At 39.7% G+C, this 25,152-nt stretch overlaps 1 protein-coding gene across 1 annotated transcript in view; it reads left to right on the top strand.

Annotated features, from left to right (window-relative positions):
* Window positions 1–3,817: 3,817 nt before the first annotated feature.
* The window catches only part of LOC127570593 (engulfment and cell motility protein 1-like), a 188,106-nt gene continuing 166,771 nt past the window's right edge, over window positions 3,818–25,152 (top strand). The window contains 2 exon segments of the mRNA XM_052016288.1: window positions 3,818–3,932; window positions 15,087–15,327. The gene's annotated coding sequence lies outside the window, so the exon portion shown is untranslated.

Below are 25,152 nucleotides of genomic sequence, written 5' to 3'. Positions count from 1 at the left end.
ACACATGAACTCCATGAGATTGGAATCTTTGGGCTATGGAGTGGGGAAAAGTAAAACTTTGAATGCCTGATTTTTCCTTTCTTCCATGCTCAAAAAATGCAGCTGATGTTATTTTTTCAAGATCCTAGTATCTCAATGCCAGTTGTTTTTATTCTGCTTATTTTTTTCAGCTTCTTGGTTCCTTTAAGATCTCAGAAAGATGCATGCTGACAGTTAATCTGTAGAAGACATGCTTAGTGGTGTCAAGTCCCTCAACTACATATGTCACTAAATGTCTGGCAGTGAATCTGACTTGCCTTGTTGGAACTTTGCCTAGGATCTGGCTGAATTCCCAAAGGAAGGTGCCAAGGTTCCTAATAGACTGTTGAGTTGAAGAAGGAAATGTAGTGAGAGCAGTATTTGAACTGCTATTCTGACAGTCTAATTACTAATTAGTCAATGAATTTGAACCGAGTTCCTATGTATTGGGCGCCGGCTCTTATACGCTGAGTGAATTACATTGAGATATTTCACATTCTGTGTTATGAAAGATAGAAATGAAAGGCATTTTAGAAGTAAGCTATAGCAAGGTCTCAACAACCAAATAAATCAAACACCTGTAAAATTGTAGTCTGGTTCTCTTAATTCATATTAACCTTATTGAAATTATCTGTTAATTAAACTTTAACAATAAATTGATTTTTTTGTTGTGTTATTTCTATTTCTTAATTTAAATTGTGAGATAATTTAATTTTTTCTCACCAAAGTACATTAAAATAGTCTAAAGAATAAGATCAGAAAATGAAGACTGAAGGGTCAAGTAGCAGAATGGATTCCTTGCTGGCTTCAACACAGAAAGCAGAGAAAGAGAATAAAATGAACAATTCGCTGTGGAAGAAGGTAGGTAGCAGTGCTCCACAAGACTGGGTTTACTGCTTTTAGCAATTTATATTAACTTTAGAATCAAAAACAGAACTTTTAAATTTGCAGATGATACCAGGTTAGGAGGACGATCAATACTGAGGAGGAGGGTAACATTCTACTCGAGGGCATCAATAAACTTGCAGAATGGATAAATGATTGGAAAATGAAGCTCAACACTAATAAATATAAGGTAGGACAGCTTAGTAGGAAGAATATGAAGGTCATTTGGGAGTTAGGTTCCTAATGGTAGGGGCATCAAAAATAAGGGAGCATAGTTTTAAGGCAAGAGATAGAAGTTTTAAAGGGGATCTGAAGGGTAAGCGTTTTACACTGAGAGTGGTTGATATCAAGAATATGCTGCCAGAAGAGATGGAATTGGATAGAATTACTATGTTTAAGAGGCATTTAAACAGACAGTTAAAATGACAAGGCATAGAAGGTGCTAATGCAGGCAAATGAGATTAGTGTAAATGGTCAAAAAGGTTGGCATGGGCATGGTGGGCTGAAGGGCCTGTTTCTCTGCTGTATGACTCCATCACTCTATGGTTTGCTGGCCTAGAGAACCAAAGGGATCTTTCTTTTTTTTTTACAATATTTTTATTAATTCCACAAAAAAATACATGCATCAAAGAGAGGATAAAAATACTACTGAATACATTGTGTTAAATCATACTTGAGATCAGAATACTCTAATAATCACATGTGATAGTTAGTTAATAAAGAAAAAAATTGGAATCGTTTTATTATAAAAAAATCTACACCCACTACCAAAAACCAGAGCTGTTTGGTAAAAAAAAAAGACAAGGAAAGACCCTTGAGACATAACAATATCAGCCAATATCTGTACTTCAGTCACCAAATCAAAGGTTTTGAAAATAATTCAAAAAAGATCCCCACAGGTTTTGAAAGTCTAAGTCAGATTCAAGAATTGAACAACGGATCTTCTCTAGATTCAGGTATGACATAACATCCCGTAACCATTGAGCAAGAGTAGGCGGAGTAACTTCCTTCCATTTAAGTAACACAGCCCTCCTGGCTATAAGAGAAATAAAAGCCAGATCAGAAGCCTCCAAAGTCATATCTTTTTCTCTGACAATCCCAAATAATGCAGTCAAAGGATTAAGTTCAAAATTTATTTTAAAAAGCACAGAAAAAGTTTGAAACACCTCTGTCCAATATTTTTTAAGACTCTGACACGTCCAAAACATGTGAATTAAAGAAGCCTCTCCGTTATTGCATTTGTCACAATAAGGAGATATATCTGAATAAAAACGGGATAGTTTGTCTTTAGACAAGTGAGCTCTATGGACCACTTTAAATTGAAGGAGAGAGTGACAGGCGCATAATGACGAATTATTAACCAATTTAAAAATTTCATTCCGTTTCCTCAGAAATTGACATCTGCAAGTTTTGTTCCCAGGCATTTTTAATTTTATCTAATGGAACCTTTCTCATTCCTAGTAACTTGTCATCAATATTAGATATTGAGCCATCATGAAAAGGCTTCAAATTAAAAATTGCATTTAGTAAATTTTTATCAGGACTCATAGGAAAAGAATGTAGTTGAGACAGAAGAAAATCTCTAATTTGTAAATATCGGAAAAAATGAGTTTTTGGTAAATTATATTTGGTTGACAATTGTTCAAACGAAGAAAGATTCCCTCCAACAAACAGATCCTGAAAACAAGTGATACCCGATTTGTCCCACTCTTTAAAAACTACATCAGTCATAGAAAGTTTAAAAAAAAATTAGAAAAAATGGGACTAGACAAAGAAAATCTCGATAAGCCAAAATATTTTCTAAATTGTAACCAAATCCTCAAAGCGTGTTTAACTACTAAATTATCAGTTAATTTATTTAATGATAAAGGAAGTGAAGAACCAAGCAGAGAAATAATAGAAAATTTTTTAACAGAGTTAGCTTCCAAAGAAACCCATACTGGACAAGCCTCTTGATTAATGTAATGTAACCAAAACATAAGATTTCGTATATTGACTGTCCAGTAATATAACCTAAAATTAGGTAAGGCTAAACCTCCATTCTTTTTAACCTTCTGAAGATGAGCTTTATTTAGTCTAGGATGTTTGTTTTTCCATATGTAATAAGATATAATTGAATCAAGAGAGTCAAAAAAGGACTTAGGAATAAAAACAGGTAAAGCCTGAAATAGATAAAAGGGATCTTGAAAAACAAATAGGCACATCACTAAAAGTAGTGTCACAGGTTAGCAGGATCATAGAAAATGCAAATCAAATATTAGGGGTTATGTCTGAAGGAACAAAACTGAAAAGAGCGGAAATTTTGCTAAATTTGTAAGAAATGTGGCAGCCAAAATTGCACACAGAAAGATCCCACAAACAAATATGATAAAGACTGGATAATCTGCTTTAGGGCAATTGAATGAAATTGTCTAGGACTCTTCTTCAAAATAGTACAACAGGACACAAAAGCAGAATACTGCAGATGTTACGGAAAAGAAGTAAAAATAGAAAATGCTGGAAATGCTCGATAGATTGGACAGCATCTGTACAGAGAGAAACAGAGTTGCTATTTCAGCTGGTTGACTTTTCATTAGGGTTATAGGGTCTTTTACGTCAGTCTCAGGGAACAGGCAGAGCTTTACTTAAACATCTCCTCTGAAGGATGGCGCTTCTAACTGTGCAGCATTCCTTCAGTGGAACTTTAGTGTAGATTTCTTACTCAAGCACCTGCCATAGGATTCCTGTGCCAAATCTTCTGATTCAGAGGGTAGACTATCACAGTCTCCCTTTCAAATTAGAAGATTTGGCACAATCAGCAGTCATACTCTCCTTTCCATCACATGAATCTATTGCTACCTTAATTGATACAAATATGTAGTTCATGTTATTTATTTTTCCTCTTCAAGAGCTGGGTGGAAATCATTGATCAGTCAGGTTTTGATTCCCATTTGGAGGGAGTGACCAGCAGGAGGCGTATACGGATGACAGCGGTAATGAGCGCACGGCCACTGGGGTTGAGATGGTGGAGAAGGCGGCTGGAATAGGAGGTAGGTCATTGCTTCTTTCAGACCTCTTCAGGGTAAAGCGTTAATAATTAAAGTCGGCATCCTCACCGCCTTTCCGCGGGGAGAATGAACGTTGCATTTAGTAATTACGGTAAACCTGGAGCGGTGAGAATGGATTTTAACCCCCCCCCCAACTATGTTTTTTATTTGTTTGAATGGTGCTTTGTGCATTGTCCCCTCCCTGCCCCGGTGGATTATATCACTAGTTACAATTTGCAACTGGGCCTCGCGCTCTCTGCCTGCAGTATTTTCGTTTTCTAATCACCAGTTGCCGACAGTCCCAGAGCGACCTCGCACTCCCTTTTCCCCAGTCCGATTGTAGTCTCTTGCATGCATTCACGGCAGCTACAGGAATTTAGAGATCGGTGCATGTAATGGGGGAGAGTAGGCTTTTGCAGTCAGGCCCTCTCATTTGGACTGACTGGAATTATTACAATTAATGCTGCATCTCCGCCCAAAGGAAGTGGCACATAGCATTCCTCTTTTTTTTTGCTTTAAATAAAAAGAACATCAAAAAGTGTGCATAAGCATCCAGTAAAATGGTGCTGGTGCAGAAGAGCGCGAGCGGCCCCCTCTCCGGCTCGAGCCCAGGGGATTCCCCCAGAGTCGGGGCAGCACGGTGGGGGGGCGAGGGGCTCATGGCCCGACCACATGTGGGTCTGCTGGCATCGGCGGTGCCCTGATGCCGGCCCACCCCAAGTTGGGACGAAGGAGCCGCGGCGCATCATCGGAGCGAGCGTCCAGTGGGTGGAGTGGAAATCCTGAGCAGGGTTTGGCCTCGATTCTGACTTTTAATTCGAGCGGCGCGTGGAAAACAGTTCGGAAACTCCTTTCTTGTTTCAGTTTAGAGGGATCTCCCAGTCCTTTTGGCTTCCGTGCAAATTGCTTTCCAGCTGAGTTATAGGGAATGGAAAGTATGACAGTCACAGTATTGGAGAAGCTGTGTTTTGTACTGGAAGGATGAGGCAATTTTTTTTCATAACTTCAGTTCCCCAAAATAATTAATTTGAAGCATATTTCTTTAAGAACTACAAAGCCAAGCAGCTTGCAAACAGACAAAACGTAGGCAGGAGCTGGGGTGAGAGTGCTACCGGTGCATACATCAGGAAGTTGCTGCTTACCGATTTGTTATCTTTCTTAACTCAGAAAACATTGATCAGTATGAAATGGGTTCGTGGTTTATTTTCAGTCTCTGGAACATGAAAAAATTTATTGATTTTTCTGAAAGTGAGCCTTTAAAGTATAGACACCGTCTGTAACAACCAATGTGAACACATTATCTAACAAAAACCTTGCATTTCATTTGATGAGTCACTAATTGGAATGGAGGAGTTGAAGTGAAGCACATCAATCCTAGGCGTTGTGCACCCTGGACTCTTGTGATATACTGTGGGCCATATCAGTTTGGGAAGGGATTACTACTTAAAATGACTCTTGGTTGAGGGTGGGATTACTTTTAGCAATGTTATCGCAGTAGTAAGAAAATCCTAAACCAGAACATCTGTTTCAACAAGCTAGATTGACTTGAAGAAATTAATTGGGAAAATGAAATAAACTTTGCTTCAGAGCTCGATTATTCATACTGCCCATGAAGTTAGAAGTTTCCCTGGGGAATTCCCACAGTAATATGTTCTACATGGCAACAAAACACGTTGGCACCCTTTGGCTAGTACTACTGCAGATTTTGAACACAAAATCTAAATAGTCTTCCATCTGATACAAAAAAACCAAGATCATACCTGGCCCTAAAGATGGTATTCCCAGAAAGATTGCAGATGATATAGTAATTTCCCTAAATTGCACAGGTCACATTGTTTGCTTAACACTATTCTGAGCTGTGTTGTGGCTGAGATCACCAGGTTGACAGAGAGAAAGATTCAAGGATGCTCTCAAGGCCTTCTTTGAGAAATACAACATCCTACTTACTCCTGGAAACCTCTGGCCCATGACCACTCATAGCAGAGAAGGACCATTTGGATGGTATTGAGAACCTCGAGGCCTTGCCTTTTGAGTACACACAAACTCTGCATCAGTCCTGCTAAGTGGCAGAAGGAGCACACCCTACCCATCAGGGACCTGTGGAAGAGTCTGTGGTTATCTCATTGGCCTTATTAGCCACCTAAGAACCTACCAGATCAGTGTGGAAGCAAATCATTGTCAATCCTGAGGGGCTGAATAAAAAAAGAGTACAATGTCCCAAAGGGATTTACAAGAATTTGACAAAAGTCACAAAAGGCACAGCCAAGAAAGCTCTTCTTCCTCAGGAGGCTAAAGAAATTTGGCATGTCCCCTTTGACACTCACCAACTTTTATTGATGCACCATAGAAAGCATCCTATCTGGATGCATCATGGCTTGGTATGGCAACTGCTCTGCCCGGGACCTCAAGAAACTGCAGAGAGTTGTGGACACAGCCCAGCGCATCACGGAAACCAGCCTCCCCTCCATCGACTCTGTCTATACCTTGGTGAAGCAGCCAGCATAATCAAAGACCCCACCCACCCGGGTTGTTCTCTCTCCTCTCCTCTTCCATCAGGCAGAAGATACAGGAGCCTGAGGGCTCATAACCACCAGGCTCAAGGACAGTTTCTATCCCACTGTGATAAGACTATTGAACGGTTCCCCTGAAACAATGAGATGGACTCTTGACCTCACAATCTACCCTGTTAAGACCTTGCACCTTATTGTCTACCAGCAATGCACTTCCCTGTAGCCATGACACTTTACTCTGTATTCTGTTATTGTTTTTACCCTGTACTACCTCAATGCACTGTGTAATGAATTGATCTGTATGAACGATATTCAAGACAAGTTTTTCGCTGTACCTTGGTACGGGTGACAATAATAAACCAATAAAATACCAAAAGGAGATGATCACTGGTTTAAGGAGCAATATAGAATGGAGAGACCGAGATTAAGGAAGGAAATAGGGAATCTAAGAGCTTATCAGTGCATGGGTAAAAGAAATTGGGGCTATCATAAGGCCACACAAGAACCATACAGCACAAAACAAGCCCTTCGGCCCACCATGGAGGGACATAGAGATGAGCACACTGAGGGTTTTGGATTTGATGACAAGAATTTTGAAATTGAGGAGTTTCTTCTGGCATCTACATTTTTTCAGGTCACTGTTCAGTTAAGCAGTTACTTTAAGTAATACATTCTTTTCACAAAGCCAGTCCTGAGGCATGTGACCAAAGATTAGATGTATGTATACTCCAGTGGCGTTGCACTTAATATAATGGGCTGAGTTTGTTGGTAAAAGTCAGCAAGTTTGGGACTCTTGCTTGAATACTGCAGTCTGTGTTGGCTGGGTTACATTGGTGATTTCCTGGCTGCCCTCTGATGTTGCGTTCCTCTCGGAGGATGTTGCAAAGCTTCATTCATCAACATGTAGGTTGGGGAATCTGATGGGTGGATTTGCACTAGGTTAGATTTCTATTGATTTGAATGGAGGAAACTTGTTCTAAGGATGATAAGTTTCAGGTAACTTTTTAATTTAAAATATTAAACCAAATGTTTTAATTTTCAGATTCTTTTGATTTTAATTTAATTTTAATTGATTTTGGTTGTTTGTTCCTGACTGTCAAAGAAATTTAACATACATCCTTCCTGACAGCTGGCAAAGCTGTGGATGATGGTGTTGTCATCAGTTTTGTTTCAACTGTTTCGTGTGCAGGTCTTGTTCTGGGGTACATCTGCCATGTGACTGCATTACGTGTTTTGGATCATAAACCTTCATGTCTTTAAGGTGGGAAGTTTAACTCAGGCTCTGTGCACTCCTGCAGGCTTCCAATCACTGTTTCAAAGAGTAGGAGATCTGATACCTCAACCAATGGCATTAAAATAGTTGTGATGATGATTTCATTACTGGTAATGGTAGCTTGCTGAATGCACATTGATTTTGACTGTACCATGTTACTATGGTGATTACACTTCAAGGATGCTTTATAGAGCCTAAAGCACTTAGGGTTGTCTAAGGTTCTGAAAGGCAGTCCATAAATGCAAGTCTTTCTTTGATGTGAGATCATAAATAATAAGATATTTGAATTTTATTTGTTTTGTGCAAGGAGCCTCTGACCAATCATGCGGAGCAGGAGTGGCTAATAGTTGTGGCAGTCCCACGTTCTTTGGCTGCACTGTTACTCATTTGAACATGACCTATGATTGAAGCTGAAACCTTGCACCACAACATACCCAGCATTAGTCCATACATCTGCATATAACATGTATATTTTAATATACTGAAAACTTGGGGATGGAAGTCCCGTTCTGGCAACTTCAGAATTTTAATTCAGTTTTCAAAAAATATATATTCTGGAAATAAATAGCTGGTACCAGTGAAAATGATCTCTTTTAAAACTTGACTGGCTTTCTCCAGGGATGTAAGCATATCAGCTTTGCATAGTTTGGGCTAAATATGGGTCCAGTCCCATCCCAACATGGTGACTCTCACTTCCTGTCTGAATTGCACTTACAGGTACTCAGTGGTGTCAAACTACAGGTCTACCCTTCTGAGCCCAAAGGTTGGGCAGTAAATACGAACCTGCATCCTGTGAATGAATAAAAGTGATCAGAGAGATTGTCTGCAGATGTTACTAGGTGGTGGAAGATTCCTTTGAATCTGTTCTAACTGTGTACAAGGCCTTTATTATAACAGGTGTAGGACTGCATGTCAGTACTGGTCCTTTGTATAAAGCAATTTGCCCAAGTTAAAACTTGCAGTTTGATTCAAATACATGCACCTGCATTAGGGAAGCAGTCATAGTCCTGACGTTGTCCAAAGGTTTCCAGGCCAAAAACAAGAAGAGATTGATATGTTTGTTTGTTTCACTGAGTTTTGGCACTCAGTTTTATGAGCTACTGTATAATAAACTTTTGGGGCTAATGAAATGAACAGCAGCTTTTTTGGGGGCCTTCCTTGTGTTTTGCTTTCACTAGCCTGTAAAGTTAGAACCATTTCTGGTCTGCAAGTCTATGCTTGCTGCACTGTTCACGCTTCTGACTGGTGTAGGAAATAGTGTGGGAGGGAGCGTTGCTCTATTTTGGAAGCAGAGCCTGGAGTTGTTGGCTTTAACTCCTTGTGTGCTGTATTGACTTTGCACTGAATGCTTTCTGAGTAATAAATAACAGTGGCATTTTGTGAAGAGAACAATCAGAGAAGAGCTGCTATTTGGTTGTATGAACGGTGCTTTGGTGTGAGTAGGCCTCTTTAGATTTTGGCATATTCTGCTGAGTAGTTTTCAACTGTCTGGAACTGTTCCAAGATCTAGAATTTGGAACTGTTTTGGGAGTTTGCTGTCGTTCCATTCACAGCTTGTGGAAGGGGAGTGATAATAACCAAGCTGAAGTGTCAAGGCATCATTAGAGAGGGCATGCTGACTGCAGGGTGGCTGACATCATTATTGAAGAGCCTCTCTACAGTCTTTCCCTCAATATTGAGGTAGTAGTGCAGGTTTTGAAAATATCTTGCATGAGTTGTAGTGTTTATTTTGCATTCACTGAACTCAGTGTGACTGATTGCCCTCTCATGTGTTCCTTCTTTAAAAGAAAAATATTATTTTTCTTTTTTCTTTGTGTTGACATTTATGCAGCTCTTTCTTACCTTTTTGACTCCATGCAATGCTCCAACTAAGGTGGTGGACAGGTAACTAACTACTATGCCTGGGCTAAAGCGGTGCTGAATTTAAAGGCAGCCTCCTCTTTTATTTTATCAATTTGAAAAAGTGTTGGCCTCATGCTGCCTTTCTAAGGCTTGATTATTATTTTTTTCTGTCAACACCTGGGCACAAGCTTGCAACTCATCCCCTTTCTGGTGCCTCATTTATTTCTCGGAATGTTCCATTAATTCTTTTGCAGTTGCTGTCAACAATGGTATTTTCAAGCTTACAAGCCTGACAAGGCTGTTGAAATGAAGTAACAAACAGGATAGTTGTATGCACAACTGTATTGCCACCTTAGAGAGGCTGCTGCCTGCATGAACTATAGAATACTCTAAATCTTCTTGTTCATGGCCTCTTGCTTTTGCTTGATCATAAACAGAGGTATCCTTTTTGACGGACCCCTGTGTTCTTCAGCATCCCTCTCTGAACTGTTCTGCGTTTCTACCTAACTCTCTTCCAGGAAGTTACATAAATTACACTTTGGATCACTCAGCCATATACCTCCATCAGTTTCTTGGGACCTTTGTTTTTTGTCCATTGAACCTTCTCTACATGGTAGAAAATTGCAAGTTGTTATTATAAATGTTGTTTGTGTTTAGCAGAACGCCTTTGTCATGGGTTCACACTCCTCTGACTCTTGGTCCTGCTTGGTCTCCAGATCAGAACTGAATGTCAGGTGTGGATAAGAGCTGATTACAGTATAGGGCTGGGCTGTCATGGTTAGTAGATATTCATCACGAAGGCTTCCTCATAGATTATCAGGACTTGGTTAGCCACTGGAAGATGCCCAGTGCCTTTGAATTGGACTTGGTAAGGAACTTGAGACTTTTAAAGAGGATAAATTTTCCTAAAGATTGAGGAGGGGGAATGGTGGTTGGTGCTGAAAGTAAACTTGATGGAAATTTGTTAGTCAAATATGAAAGTTTCTATGGTGTAGCATCAGATATTGTGGTTGCACTGGCTCATTCCTGATACAGGTAGCATGAATGTTCTTCATTTCACGACTGCGAGTTTTCACTATTCCAAATTGTTGCAGTTGATATTTAATCCTCCCCTTATATAAAGTTGTAATCATCTTGCTCTGTTTGTCAATCTTTTGGTACTACTTTTTCTTCTTTCCTTAATCTTCTATTCCTAGGTCAACAGAGATAAAAGGTTTCTTTTTTAACTGTGTAACTATATAATTTAATTCAAAATAAACATCCTCCTTTTTGTGTCACTGCAAATCACTTCCTAGTTGAGCAGCAGAATGACAACTTGTCTCAACCCATGCTGTTGGTTTCGCTATAAAATAGGAACTAGTGTAGATCATTCAGCACCCAAGGCTTGGTGCACCATTCTGAGAGATTCTGGCTGATTACAATAAACTACAATTACTCTCTTTTGTTTCCTCCCATTGAATGGCCCTTCATTAAATATCTAATGATCTCTAGTGTACACAGAAAATGCTGGAGGAACTCAGCAGGTCAGGCAGTGTCTATGGAGGGAAATGAACAGTTGACATTTCAGGCTGAGACCTTTCATCAGGACTCCTGATGATGGGTCTCAGCCCAAAACTTCAGTCCTGATGAACAGTCTTGGCCCAAAACATTGACTGTTCATTTCCCTCCACAGATACTGCCTGACCTGCTGAGTTCCTCCAGCATTTTGTGTGTGTGTTGCTCCAGATTTCCAGCATCTGCAGTCTTTCTTGTGTCTCTAATGATTTCTGTCTGTTCTGAAATTTTCAAGCATATTTAGGCAGTGCTCCTGGTCTTTCTACCTTCATTTACCCACCTCTATTCTTCAGTCTTGGAAACTGGAGTTACATGTAAATGTTTTTCATGCAGTCCCTTCCTCCCAGAGCACACGAGGTCAACTTGGGTCTTCCTGAGTTTGGAAACTTGCTGGAAGAATACATTGGATTCGACACCTTGGCTTTTTCTGATATGGCAGCCGGGTGCAATTCCACGTAGAAGAACATAACTTCTGACAATGGTTGACTACCCGCCACTCCAACTGGAGCATCTCATCGTATTTACAGATTTTAATGGTAGCTCTGTCCTCCTGAATCAGTAGGTTATGGTCCAAGTCTCAGTTCAGAGTCTTGAGTACATAATCCTGCTGATGCACATGATCAGTACTGAGAGAGTATTGCATGGTGTCTTTTAGATGAGATGTTAAATTGTTTGAGGTATTAGCCACAGGGGAATGTTATCCTGGCCAATGTTCATCTATTACCCAATATTGTTTTACAACAGATAATGACTGCATTATATCATTATGTGGGGGCTTACTGTGTGCATGTTATCTGCTGTGTCAATCTCCCATTCCTAGGCTGTGAATAACTGGATTATACATGGTTACTATATAAACCTGTTTTAATTTCTTGCTTTATGGACTGCTTGTTCACTTGGGGCAGGCTTGATTGCCTGGGGGCTGGCAGAACAGAACTCCTTACTAGTGCTCCCAGGTAAAAATGACAACCTATACAGGAAGCAATGCTGATTAGGGCCTGTTTGGCTAAGGACAGGGAGTTCATCCCTTGACCAATACCACCAAAAAAGTTTAACTCATTCCTTATGATACAACTGTTGGTGAAAGTTCTACTGGAGAGAAAATGCCTGCTCCAAGTTTGCTTGCATTAAAACAGTGATGAAAACAACGTATTGTCTGTGAAGTGTTTTGAGACTTCTTAAAGTTGTAAAATATATGCACGTAGGTTTGTTCTTCCATACATTTGTCCATACTTAATGTGGAAAATTTAGCTTATGCCTCCTTTGACATGGTGTCACGATTGCACTCATTAGCAGGAGTGTAATCCTTTGCGGTTGTTGGCCAGCTGTATATGTGCCCTGCCTGAGAGTCAGGCATGAGATAGCTGGTCTGCTCTGTTTATTTTTGGTGTTGTTCCATGACAATCATCTAGTCATTGTGCGGCAGCCGTGGTTTTATGCCTCATTATTACTTTCCTGACTCTGTTTGCTGTCGATGCTAGACTGTCAGGCTACCAGAGTCACATTGAAAACATGTGGTACGATGTTTTCAGCTTCTACAGTGTTTCATGTACATTTAGACAGCGATTTGTTAGAAGGCATCAGCAGCTATGAAAATGTGAGGAAAAGTAATTCTATTAGTAATTAGAAATCAAGATGAAAATAGTCTTTAAAACTTGGTCTTTATTTCTGGTCTGTACATTTCTCCAAAGTGACTTGGAAAATGACGAGTAACAGATCACAATGCTAATTTTGAAGTATGAAGCATTTCAGCTCAGCGGGAAGGTGATCATCTTGAGGGTAGTGTTTTCCACCCCTACTCTATGGGTCATTATAATTGAAGCTCACATTCAACAATTATACAGTATGCTTCCATGAAGGGATGTATTTGTAACTTGTTCCATGTAAAGATCTAGTTCTGATTTAACGAGCCCAGGTGCTTCTGAGCAGTGGTCTAAACCAGTTCTACATTTACTTCATCTGGGGGGATTCAGGCTTGCTCCTCTTCTAGTCATTGTTATACTTATATCTCTGTGTGCCCGTCGGCTTCCATTGATGGCCTATTAAATGCAATATTTTTCTTCTACTATTTCTTCTCTGAAAGGCAATTTATTGCTTTCTTATCACTGCAATATATCCAGCTGTGTAAGGGGAAAGTAGGAAACCTGTGTGTAGAAAACGCCTTGGGCAATGTATTAGATGCCAGTCCTCCTGTTCTGGAGACCTTCATTCAAATCCTGTCCAAATTATCTGTTTCTGTTTAGCAGTGAAGATCTTTGTGATTTTTTTAATGTTTTGGCTGTCTCAACCCGGTTTTAAAGCTCATGGTTTAGAGTTACTTGATTGACTTGATTTAACATTAATTCATTATCTAATTTGGGAAAAACCACAACCTGGTTCCCAACCTGGGAAAGCTTTGATCCTGAAGCCTAAGTGGGAATGCGAGCTTTTCTCTGTGACTGGAAGTACGTTATGTGTATTAGGTGAAGCATATGTGTCCAAAAATGTATTGTTGTTGTTATATTACTATTTTTGTTCTCCAGAGCTCTAAACTAAGCTGTTAACAATGATTGATTTTGAAACCCATTTAGTTCAATAATGTTCTTGATAGAAGGCATTTTGATGTCCTTATTAGCTGTGATCTGCCTGTGACTGTTTGTAGACTATTACAGCGAAGAGAGGCTGCAGTGGTTCCAGAAAGTGGTCAACTGATACTATTGGACAATCTGGTTGCACAATGAACAGTGACCTTAGCACAGATGGGCATATCCTTAAAGAACTTAAGTCAAGCCAGACATAAAGAATATATTTTGAAGGTCAGCTGGGTGTTGTCTTAAACCATGATGTAATCTGATCTGATGGCTTGTAGGTACTTAGGGTTGCTACCATGAGAGATCAAGTTCACATAGATCTCCATAATTATGTTTTTTTTCAGATGAGAAGTTAGGTGAAGAGGTATGATTGTACACTGTACTTGTCTAATTAACTTACAAGCAGCATTGATGCCATTTAACTTGTTCGAAGCACATCTCACCCAACAACATTTAAACCCAAAGTTCCTTTCCAGCAAATTTTAGGGCTTGGGGAGGGCCAGATGGGGAAAGAGAGTTTGAGCAATTATAATGTGGTGCTGTTCTGAAATGAGAAAAAAATACTATTCCCACTTTCTTCTTCCCATGCTGAAGTTCCAGATCATGAAGTGGTTGGATGCTGAATGCATTGGTGGCTTCTCCCTGCTTTGCAGAAGCAAGCTGAAACTATGAAAACTCCAACACTGAAGGGCACCAGCATTAAGCTTGGCTTCATTCTCCTTCTCCATTTACAGTTTAGCTTGGGGGAATCACTAGATGATGATGAGAAATTGGAATTTTGAATACATCATCACATCCCTGCCACATGAGTACTGGGGTTAATGGTAATAGCTCCCTAAATGTAATTGGCAAACCCAAACTTCGGACCATCCCTTGTATCTTGCCATCAAAAAATGTTTGAAGGGAAAGTAGGTGCCCGTAATAAAGCATGGATTAGATGGTGAATTAGATTTTTTTTTCCTGAACAATTAGTTGTTCTGTAAGCCTACCATGTCACCTCTTTCTTGACAAACATCAAACAAAACAGTGCAAACGCTGCTCAAATATATCCAATAATTTTATAGGTTAGTTGTCATTATCTTTGGTGAATTCCAGAAACCAATTCATTTAAAACTTGGGTATGTGAGGTTAAGGTTGGTATTGCCAAGGATAGTTTGCTCTGTTTACACCTAATTCTAGCTGTAAAAAATGAATGGTCTCATTAGCTTGGCATAGAGTCAGGTTAAAGTGAAACATTAGCCAACAAGACGAATATCTCTTCAAGATGGGAAAGAATAGCTGTCAGAATTCTGTCAAAGGGACATGGTGTAGAATTATTACCAAATGTGCAGCAATTAACTTACAAATATTTAGTTAATCAGCATGTTAATTTGTAAAGAGCTCTGATATATTTTGTTTGTGATTTCAGAAATTCTTCTTAAATTGATTCACCTGCTTGAAACTGGGAATCGTGGTTTTTGCCCCATTGCTGTGGATGCAACACGGCTGTGCCTTGTTCAATTGTACAGCTTCCTTTGAAGACTGCAGTGATGTAAATCCTACTTCCTTTTCAAATTGCTGCATTCGTAAGCTTCGTGCCCGTGGCAGCTTCTTGAATTTCTGTGGTGAAGCAAGAAATTAAACGATCTTTGTTAGCTGGACATGAAATCGTAAGTTACCAAAAGGGTGATCTGCTCTGTGCAAACTGATGGGCAGTGTGCCTGGGTTGGTGGAGTCTGCCTGAATTTTACCGCATTTTATTTGGACTCGACTCGTGGAGAACGGGTTTGCGACAGGATTTCCTGGTGTAGTTACTTCATAGACACACTTCATTTCCACCATTAAGGCAATACTGCTCTTGAATGTAATAGGGTGGGGTTATTCCTTCTACAATAGCATGTTGTAATTAGAACTTAAAATGGTCTCTGAAGGATCCAGTGTGTATATTTTGGGGGTATCCAGTACACAATTAAGTTTGTAATGACTGGGAGTAGGAAATGTAAATATTGTGGAAGAACATACAAATAGTAATTTATTAATTCCCCAAAGCAGCAGCCAATTTAATCTAGAAAGCCAGCTCTGGTTAGCTATTTCCACAAGTGGGATGAATAACTTTGCTACTTTTAAGTGGTTGGAAATTTGCATGAGGGTATCGGGCAACAAATGTTTCAGTCTGATCGAGTCCTGAACCATGAGGCCTCAAGTGCTATGCATCAGATCAAAATGAGTTTAAAATTCTTGCCACTGCTACACAGATCACCACTTGTAACTGGATAAAATGACCTTTGTTTGAATTTTAGGAATGTGTGTGTCCTATGTGTGCATGACATGAAACATTACTTCAACAACAGTTTTTTTATTTCAAACTTTTGAGAGTTTCCTCTGGGGTTTCTCTCATAAACTGGGACAATGGCAACCCTCCGCACTGGGCTTGTAAACACCATCAGGATCAGTCATATATGTTGTCACTATATTAATGCGTAAGCATTTTGGCAGCTTTCTTTACTAACCGATTTGGGGGTTCTCTCCTCAAGGTTTGGTTCTCTTCGGCATAAATTAAGTAGGAACTAGAAGTTACACCAGTAAAGTTAAAATGACCACAAGCCACTCACTTTTGACTTCTAAATTAGACTTCACTAAAAATTCCAAGTAGTTTCCTGTCTCCAGATGTGAAGATTTATTTTAATTTGAGTGATCTAATTGTGACTTTCCTTAGCAATGGTAGGTATAATTAGTAACTTCCTGTCCAAACGTTGTGCTTGAGTTGCACTGTTACAAAGACGTGCAACCACAAAACAAAAAATGGCAAAAATAGGTTAATTTTTAAAAAAAAACAGCAAATTTTCTGCAGTTGGTGCTGGCAGTTTTTAGTTCTTATCAAGATCAATAACAGGGAATCAAAATTTAATTCTGAAAAGTATTTTTGGAACAGAAATGGAGAAGATTGCAATTGAGATAAGGAAAAGGCATTTTGTTGAATAATTACATTGTGCATCCTTCGCCATTGAAGATTTTGTTTAAATTATTCACAGGATGTTGATTTCACTGATAAGGTTAACTGATATAGCCAATCCCGTTTGACCTACAGCAGGTGGTAGTGAGCTGCCAACATGGACTCTACAATGGTGATTGTCCTTCCACATCACTATTGAATAGGGAGTTCCAAATTTTTGACCCAGCAACTAGGAAGGAATGGCAAGCGTTGTATCTACTTGTGATGGGATGAGATCTTGCAAGTTGTGTTTTGCCCATGTGCATTGCTGTACATTTCCTGGGTATTAAAGGCCAAAGAAGCCTTGAAAGTTTGCTACAGTGCAAGTTGAAGATGGTACACGCTGCAGATATTGAGTACCACCCGTGAGGAAGTAAGTGTTTTAACTTGGTGGGTGGACTGCTGATTGAGTCGGCGACTGATTTGAGGCAGAGCTTCATGACTGTTGTTGGAGCTGCACTCATCCAGGCAAGTGGAGAGTATTCCATCACATTATTGACTTGTGTGGGGTACATGTCGAGAGGCAAGTCACTTAATTGAGAATGCACGGCTTGAGACTTGCCTTTGTGACCATGGTGAAAATATGACCATGTGAATTAGGAGCAGGAATTGGCCATTCAGCTACTTGAATCTGTTCTGCCATTCAATAAGAAAATGGCTGATCTCACTGTAACCTCAAGTCTCCTGCCTCCTGCCTATCCCCCAGTAACCTTACATCCCTGTTACTTTTTAGGAGAACTCCTGTAACTTTGCCAAACATGATTTCCTTTTCAGAAAACCATGTTGATATTTCCTGACTACTTTGATTTTTTTTGTCTTGAATGATAGCTTCTAATGCTTTCCTTGCAGCAGATGTTAAGCTAATTGTCTGGTGGTTTCCTGCTTTCTGCTTCCCTCACTTTTTGAATAAAGGATTTATGCTTGCTATTTTCCAATCTAATGGAATCTTCCCAAACCTGCGGAACTTCGGAAACAAAATAATCAGTTGGAAAACCTTGGAAAATTAAAATAATCATCATCTATCCCACTAGCCTCTTCTTCAAGATCCTGGAATGAAATCCATCAGGATCCAGAGACCTGTTAGCCTGCAGCTCCAACAATTTGTTCAGTACCGCTTCCCTGATTATGATTTTTTTTACCCCTCCCTTCCATCTCCCCATTTGCAGCTACTTCTGGGCTGTTACATGTATCCTCAGTAGTGAACACTGGGTGGCACACTTGTGCAGCAGGTAGTGCCATTGTCTCCAAGCTCTTGTAACCCAGGTTCAATCCTGACCTTTGGTGTTGTCTTTGTGGAGTTTGCATAACTATGTAGTTTTTTGGGTGCTTTAGTTTCCTCCCACATCCCTGAAATGTGTTGATTAATTGGCTGGAAATTACCTTTTAGTGTAGATGGTTGATAGGAGAGTCAGAGCATGCAAGATGGAATGTGTCAAGTACATTGTCCCAAGTAACTTCTGCAGCTATGAACTGGGGCTAAACTGATTTATCTGCAGCTAACCGATCATCTTTGTTTCTGTTAGGTACGACTGGGCAGTGTACAGTTTTCCCCTGATATTCTAGGGAATGGGCCATGTGCTGGAACAGAAGAAAGAACACAGTATTAGAAAAGAATAATGGTACTAAGCATAGATGCAACTTCAGGGCCTGATGTTTTCCACTCCAGGGTTTTAGATAGATAAATGAAGCAATTGCAACAGGTTTAGCAACAGACTTTAAAGGTATGATAAACAAAATAACTGTTGATGTTGGAAATCTGACACAAGAACAGAAAATGCTGTAAACACTCAGCAGGTCAGGCAATGTTCTTTTCCACAGATGCTGCCTGACCTGCTGAGTGTTTACAGCCTCTTTTGTTTTTGTTTCATTTTCCAAAGGTGTGCACTGTTTGGTGTTGTACCTCTTACGGATTGGAAAATGGCAATGTGACATTATTATTTAATTATGACAGAGAGAAATGTCTATTACAGTTTAATCACAATTGTGAGGATTTTATTGGAATTATGATTATGGATTGGGTGGCTGAGCGTATGAGAGAAGTTTGAGTTGATCTGAAATGAATTTGTAAAGGCTGGGTCTAGTCTGAAAATCTTACTGATTTTTTGTGGGCATAACTAGAGAAATGCATCGTGTACATGGACTGCAAGTAGCAGTCAGTAAGGTTCTGCATTAGAGACTTCACTAAAGTTAAAGTTCATAAAACTGAAAACACATTGTTGGCCTGATTATAATTGGAAAAGAGTAATTAGTGATGTCCTGCAATGATCTGTGATTGAGTTTCAGCCATTTTGTTTTTTTAAGGTGTTAGTGGAGTAGCATAAAGGCATGTTGGTCTTTTATATTCCAAGTATAAGGGAAAAAAGGTTTTGCTAAAGATGTATAAAGCTTTGGTTAAATGATATCTGCAATAACAAAACAGTAAAACTCCATTAATCCTGCACACTCAGGATTTTGGTGCTAGACAAGCAGATTTTCTGGACTGTTGGATGTTATTCCTATTAATACTCCAGCACACTTCTATTTTTTTTAAGATGTTACACGTCAGCACATTGAATTTTCCAGTGAATCCAGTGAGTTTAATGGGAGCGCTGGTGAGTTTCAAGGGAGCATAGGAACAGAGGCCCTGGTGAGTTTAATAGTTCTGTGCATTGTAATTTCATAAGGATATTTTTCCTTTGGAAGAGAGTGATGCAAAATTGGCGAAGCATGAAATTGGCCAACTTTTGCTAGGTTTTGCCTGCAATCTCATGGGTGAGCTGCCATCATTTATTTGCAAAAATGCCAGCAAATTCAGGACCTCTGGTGTGCCTGAATGGGGAAGATGCAAACTTGCTAACAAGTTCCTAGTGATAAATCTATCACTATTCTCTGCTGTTGGGTGATGCATGGAGTCCAGCAGAAGAGCATGAACTTGCTGTAATTCCCAGCATTTAAGCTGGGAGGTCTCACAGATCATGTGCTACTGGAATTGAGATTTTATCACTGGCAGAAAAGAAGGTAAGAACATGGTAGGTTTATACAATAACTTGTTTGCAGTTACTTTTTTTCAATTTATGTTTTTAATTTCTATTTTAATTGTGATTTTAAATTATTTAGCTTGGTAGAGTTTTTCCCACTGTTTAAGAATGCCAAGGTTACTCAGAAGCCTTTGACAGATGACCAAACTGGGGGAAAAGCCCTGATGTCTGTCAAAAGCTTTCCTCAATGGGCCTGTGGGTGGGTTAGGGCTTAATTGTAAAGGTAGATGGAAACATTTCTCACTGGTGGGGGAGTGTAGTACAAGCCTCAACATTAAAGACAGACCAAATTAGGAAACAACACCAAAATACTTAAAATTCTGGAAATGTTCAGGTTGGGCAGTGTCTGTTGAAATGGTGTTTAAAGTGGATGACTTTTGTAAGTTAGGAAAGGTTGGCTGAAGTGTAGAACCCTCTTCAACAAAATGCAGTAGATGCTAACTTGATTAATAGTTTTAAGTTTGATAGATTTTTGCCAGTTAATAATAGTGAGGGAATTGCAACCAAGGTGATTAAATGGATAAGCTTTAATATGATACAACTGGATTGATAGATTGAGTTGCCTGCTTTTGTTCCTATATCTCTATATTCTATCCTGCTTGTCAGGGTTAGTTGCACAATGAATCTGTCCACAAATATTTGGAAGATATAAGGGTGAACATAGAGCTCGTATTCCTCACTTAATTAGAGTTTGAACTTTATATGTGAAGTGACTGCAGATAAAGGAAGTAATACCAGCCAGCAGTCAGTGGAACTTAGTGAAGGGCAGCAGACCCTGATGGCAGTAGTCTGGAACATTAAATGGTTTCAGAGAGAAAACAGCAGAGAACGCTGAATGCAATATTTCAAGCATTGTTGGATGCAAAAGATTATGTTAGCAGAGTGGAGGGCTACCAATGTAAAACTTTGGCTCTCCAATCGAACATGAGGTAGAATGCTTAGTCTGGCTTCAGCAGTGAGTAAACTTCTAAATCCTTTGACACTGGATAAACATTAATAATTGTCCATGAATGCACTGATCATGTTCCTTGTTAATCTAATTTTCAGCAGGGTAGACACGTTCACCCTGTTTGAGTCTTAGAGATAATAGTGAGGAAATTACAACCAAGGTGATTAAATGGATGAGCTTTGATATGGTACAACAGGAATAATAGATTGAATTTAATAGCTTTCATACCTATATCTTTATTCCGAGTCCTCACCAGTGGATCTTAGTTATTATGTAAGCATTTGAAGTTGGACCTCCCATTTTGTAGCTGGTTCAGTTGTATGCTCAAGGCAGGACGCAGTGCATGGGACAATGATTCATGTCTTGGGGCTATTAAAAGATGGGCAGTAAACCTTTCTCCCCATCTGTCGTGTTTCTGACCTTGACAGTCTACTATGGGAGAGTAATAAGTGGGCCACAGGTGATTATTTCTTTTCTTATTGGATTAGAGGAAAGGTGTAGTTAGGTTCTTTGCTGGGCACAATTGAAAAATGGCATTGGTAGAGGCTTGAATGGAGAGGGCAATGACAGTGATATGTATCTACCACCTTAAAGACAATGTTTCCACTTCATATGTGGGTTGTACATCTCAACCTGGTATCATTCTGGTCCCCAACCAGCAAACTCTTTCAACCCTTTCCTAATCCCATTTTATTCTTTCCACATTTCCATCAACTACCCTGCCCCTCCAAGACTCTACCACTCACCTGCACACTAAGGACAATTTACAGTGTTCAATTAACCTACTGGCTCGCATGGTTTTGGAATGTGGGAGGAAACTGGAGCACCCTGAGAAACCCACTGAGATCATGGGGAGAGCATGCACATTCCACACAGACAGCACCAGACGTCGGGATTGAACCCAGGAAGCTGTGAGGCAGCAGCGCTGTGCCATCTCATTGTTGTTCTATCTTTGGCTATATGTTCAACTGCCTGGCCCTAACCTTTGGGATTTTCTTTTAAGCCAATTTTTGCTTTCTCCTTAGAAACTTGCCTTTTTGACAACTTTCAGTCACTTGTCAGTAAAGATCCTTGTATAGCCTGGTCATAGGTGGCAAACTTTGTCTGGTGCTCCTTTGAATGCCTTGATATTAAACATGGAAAGATGCTTTCCATGTTTAATATAAAGGTATGATATTTCTAGCCTCGTCACATAGCTGAGTCCCTCATCTATTCTAGTAAATATGATACATAGTACAATGTATAAGTGAGGGAGATAAAGTTATTAAAAAGCTACAAGTAAATTGCATCAAACTGTAACTGAACATAACAGGAATGAACATTTGTTTCAGTTATTACAGCGCCACCGACCCGGGTTCAATTCCTGCTCTTTGTCTGTAAGAAGTTTGTACGTTCTCCCTGTTTGTCTACTTGGGTTTCCTCCAGGTGCTCTGGTTTCCTCCCACATTCCAAAAAGACATAAAGGGTTGGAGTTGTGGGCATGCTATGCTGGTGCCGGAAGAGTGGCGACACTTGCCCCCAGCACATTCACAGTAACAGAAAAAGGTGCATTTCACTGTGTTTCGATGTATATGTGACTAATAAGTATCTTATTTACCATAGCTGGTTTATTGTCTGTAAATGACAAACTTCACATATCTTAACAATTGATCTGCTTCTCCAGTGCTCAACCATTGTGACATTTAAAGCAAATTAATTTCAAGTTGTTATATTAACCTTGTTTTGGTGTTGAATGCAGCTTGAAATTGTGTGCTATTTAACTGCATTGCAGATTAAGATGCAAATGCTCTTTTCCAGATACTGCTGGGATATAGAAGAAGGGATAAGGAGCTGTTCTACCATAAGTGTCCAGAAAGTGGCACATTAGTAGGTGTTGATCTGTTTTGGTCATCTTTTGAGGGCCAGGACTGATACGTAGCAAAGAATAAGCCAGTGAAAACATCAAACATTTCTTTAGATTGTTCTACTGATTTATTACTTATTCTAAATGAAATTAAGTTTAACACAATTAATATTACTGAATTATTGACCTTGTATTCCTGAAATCTAGTAATTCATTATCCTTTATAGTGAGGGGTATTTCAAATATCTCAAATAGATCTACAAGAAATCTTGGATACTGGTTAATAATGTACATAGCAGTAGGGCACTAACCCCAGATGGTTAATTAAGAGATCAGAGATTAAAGGTGACCCTTTGAATTGTCCAAATTTGGAAACAGTAATATTTTGTACAACATATTTCTCTTTTAAGACCTTGTGAGACATTCATTGCCAATTTAATTCCTCTCCCCTATCAGTGCCTGAAGCTAAAGTAAACTGCTTGTCATCCTGTTCAGTGCTGAGTGTGTTTTTGAGAATTTCTACTTTGGCCTTATTACTTGGAGTCTACTCTGCTGTCGAAAGCATCTTTTAGGTGAGGTGCTAAATAGAGGTCCAGCCTCCTTCATGAGTGACCTATACTATGCAACGGGGCTGTTTGAAGGGTAGTAGGGTAATTCCTCAAATGCATTCACAATTAAACATTAGAACATAGAACAGTACGGCGCAGGAACAGGCCCTTTGGCCCACGATGCGTGTGCTGACCATGATACCAAACTAAAGTAATCCTATCTGCCTGCACGTGATCCATATCCCTCCATTCCCTACATGTTCATGTGCCTGTTTAAATGCCTCCTAAACATCACTATTGTATCTGCTTCCACCACCTCCCCTGACAGAGCATTCCAGGCACCTACCACTCTCTGTGTATTTAAAAAAAAACTTGTCTCGCACATCTCTTTAAACTTTCCCCCTCTCACTGTAAACTTATGCCCTCTGGTATTTAATAGTTCCCCTCTTGGGGAAAAAGACTCTGACAATCTGTCTTATCTATGCCACTCAGAATTTTAGGTACTTCTATCAGGTCACCCCTTGGCCTCCGATGCTCCAGAGAAAACAATCCAAGTTTGTCCAACCTCTCCTTATAGCTAATAATCCCTAGTGCAGGCATCATTCTGGAGAACCTCTTCTGTACCCTCTCCAAAGCCTCCACATCCTTCCTACAGTGTGGCGACCAGAAATGCACATAATACTCCAAATATGGCTGATCCAAAGCTTTATGCAACTGCAGCGTGACCTCCCGACTTTTATACTCCATGCCCCAACCGATGAAGGCAAGCGTGCCGTACGCCTTCTTTACCATCCTATCCACTTGTGTTTCCACTTTCAGGGAGCAATGGACTTCCACCCCAAGATCCCGCTGTACATCATTGCTCCTAAGGGTCTTGCCATTTATTGTATACTTTCCTCTTACATTGTTTAACTTTACTCCATTATAAATTAATATCTCTTTTATTTGCAATGGAAGCCATGTAAATGTGTTGCCCTAATTATACCCTCCCAACACTGGTAGGACTGTAGTTTTGCAGCCCTACCACCTCAAGCTGCAAGGTAAACCTTTGCTCCAACACACCCTCCTTCTCAAACTGATGTTCCACTATTCGAAGAACATCCTAAAAAGAAGGATGTCTGATTTTAATTCGTAGACAAAAGTACATATGTATTCTAATTGATCTTGATCTAATTATCCCATTCTCTCTATTGCTGCACCCAGCCAAAGGCTGCGGTGCACCTCAACTCCATGTCAAAGCTGTGGTGAAGCAGCCAGTTTTTTTGCATGGAAATTTAAGTACAAAGATTGCAGGAGTAATGGAGTTGAAAATCCTATGGGGGATGGGGGGATGAGATTGGAATTTATCACTTGGTTATTGGGGTTAACTTTGCACAGGTTCTAAAATCAATGTTGGGATTTATTGTGGGGTATGTGTTTAACAAATGACAGAACTTGCACTACTCTTGTTGTGCAGAAAGAGGAATAACTACCTCTTCACAAAGTCTACACCCACAGAAGTTGCAATTTTATATTGTGGCATCATTGGACTACATAGTAACAATACCAATCAGTTCCTTTGTCTGACTCATTAAATGCTTTGTGCATTGAAGATTTAGCTTGTAAAGTATTTCATTGAGCAGCCTGTTGAGTCTTTGTCAAATTGTGTAAAAAAAAAAGCAGTAACTGCAGCAGGTTAATGTGACCAGAGCTGTCACTTGTGAAGACAAAGTTGTGCACTGGAACATATTGGTTCATGAAATTCAGTGGCAGTGAAATAGTAAAAAGTTCAAAGACAGATAAAGATTTATTGGGGCACAAATAAGACTAATTGAGGGTAAGAATTTTTGAGAAATTGAGAATGGGTGTTGAGAAATGATGGAGTGAATGAATTTAGTTATATAAACAAAAAGTGAATTCCCTTCAGGCAAGGGCTCTCCTGGGATCTGCCCAGCAAGTGTTGCCATCCAGATGCTAGGCTGAAGGACCAGGGAGTAAGTCTGTTTTGTAATAGTGAAGCTACACCTCACAAACCTTGCCTGATGGGTTGAACTGAGGTAACAATCTTGGGCAGATACTTAAATCAAAACTGGCAGGGATTGGGGCAATGGGTTATATCTGACCTTCCATCTGAAACCTGAATTTGAATGTAGCCCTGATTGATGAG

Source organism: Pristis pectinata, chromosome 5 (assembly GCF_009764475.1).
Source record: "Pristis pectinata isolate sPriPec2 chromosome 5, sPriPec2.1.pri, whole genome shotgun sequence".
Lineage (NCBI taxonomy): Eukaryota > Metazoa > Chordata > Chondrichthyes > Rhinopristiformes > Pristidae > Pristis > Pristis pectinata.
The sequence above is the reverse complement of the archived record's forward strand: the minus strand, read 5'-3'. Positions and strand labels throughout refer to the sequence as shown.